Below are 1914 nucleotides of genomic sequence, written 5' to 3'. Positions count from 1 at the left end.
CTCAATCGTGGAGTGAGTAACATTCTTGAAATTTTGGAATGCATCCTCCCATGGTCTGGGTTGAGAGTAGTTCTGATTCTGATTGAATGGTCTAAATGGGGGCTGAGAGGCTTGAGGATTTTGTGGAATTGGTGGAGCTGGAGCTGTTGGTCCATTCTGTTGGAATCCTTGAGACCATGAAAAATTGGGGTGGTCTCTCCATCCAGGGTTATATGTGTTGGAGTATGGGTTGTAATTTGATGGCTTTCTCATTACACCTATGGCATTGGCTTGATCTGAGTATGAGTCATGGTCATGTGGCTCTGTTGATTTAGCAGTCGATAATGATGCTATTTGTCGAGAGAGACCTTCAATTATCGCTTTGACTTCTTTAATTTCTGAACTTGATTCGCCAATTTGAACCTCATTCACTCCTTTAATTCTTCTAGTAGTCCTGAGTGATCGACTCCGTTGTTGGGAATTATCTGCTTGTCGCTGGAAGAATTCCCAAATCTCTGATGCACTTTTTGACATTAGCTCTCCTCCACTCGTTGCCATTAGCCATTCTTGCACATTCGGCAATAATCCCTCCAAAAAGTATTGGCATTGGTGCCATTTCTCGTACCCATGATGTGGACACTTCAAGAGTAGCCCATTGAATCGCTCCCATGTTTCGAAAAATTGCTCGTCATCTTTCTGGGTAAACTCCGAGATTTCCCTGCGAATAGCATTGGTTTTATGCACTGGGAAATATTTATTTAAAAATTTTGTAACCATTTGTTCCCATGATGCAATGCTATTAGCAGGCAATGTATTAAGCCATGAACGAGCTCTATCTTTTAAAGAAAATGGGAATAGTCTAAGTTTAACATCATCATCTGAAAAATTCTCATATTTGAATGTTTGACAAATGGCATGAAAATCATTCAAATGATTATATGGATCCTCATTTTCTAGGCCATAAAATGTAGGGAGACAATTTAACACACTAGGTTTTAATTCAAAACTCCTAGCAGCTACATTTGGGTATCTTATGCATGACGTGCTCAAATTAGCTAAGGGACTAAAATAGTCCTTAAATGGCCTCTCCTGTGGTGCTTGTAAATCCATTTTATTTTTAACGTGTTTGTGTGTGCGAAGTGTTTTTTCTAATTCAAGGTCTATAGGTTCAAGATTAGGTAATAATGACCTACGACCATGCATGCAAAATAAATAAAATAAAAATAAAGATGCAAACAAAACAAAAATAAAGATGGGAACAAAACAAATAAAAATAAAGAAGAGGGAGAAATTACGATACTAACCTTATTGCGCTATTACAACCTTTCTATAAAAATACACAAAAATAAATACGTGAAAGAAATTAACTAAAAATTAAATTAATAAGATAAACAAAAAAAATTACAAAGAAAAATAAATGGAAAATTAAATTACAAAATTTTAAAGAAGAGAAAAAGAAAAGAAATACTAACCTTTAAATGTAGATTCACTTTTTTTTTTTAATAATAAAAAAAAATACAAGAAAACAAATAAAAGAAATTATTCACAAAAATTAATTCTATGAATTAAAATTACTTACCTCCCCGGCAACGGCGCCAAAAACTTGTTGTGCAAATTTTAATGTACTCGCAAGCGCACGAATCTATTGTAGTATAGATCTATGGTGACGAGTGTCGATCCCACGAGGAGGTGGATTTTAATTGTGTAGAATTAATTTTGTAAATGGGTGATTGGATTTATGGTGGAAATGATTTGGAATATGCTAAAACTTAAATTAAAATGGCGAGAATAAATTCTAAAACTGGAATTGAAATGGCGAGAATGAATTGAAGAGAATTCTATTGAAATGACGTACTTGGGTATCTGGATCCGTATCAACATGCATCATGGGCTAAATAATCCGTATTAATGCCAATTAAATCATGAGGGGGGAAT

General features: G+C 34.8%; 1 non-coding gene across 1 annotated transcript; it reads left to right on the top strand.

Annotated features, from left to right (window-relative positions):
* The first annotated feature begins 601 nt into the window (after positions 1–601).
* On the top strand, positions 602–705 carry LOC127901560 (small nucleolar RNA R71). Its single transcript, XR_008053801.1, has one exon. It is a non-coding gene; the product is annotated as a small nucleolar RNA R71 (small nucleolar RNA).
* Positions 706–1914: the final 1209 nt, after the last annotated feature.

Source organism: Citrus sinensis, chromosome 3 (assembly GCF_022201045.2).
Source record: "Citrus sinensis cultivar Valencia sweet orange chromosome 3, DVS_A1.0, whole genome shotgun sequence".
Classification (NCBI taxonomy): domain Eukaryota; kingdom Viridiplantae; phylum Streptophyta; class Magnoliopsida; order Sapindales; family Rutaceae; genus Citrus; species Citrus sinensis.
This window is presented reverse-complemented; position numbering and strand designations above follow the sequence as displayed.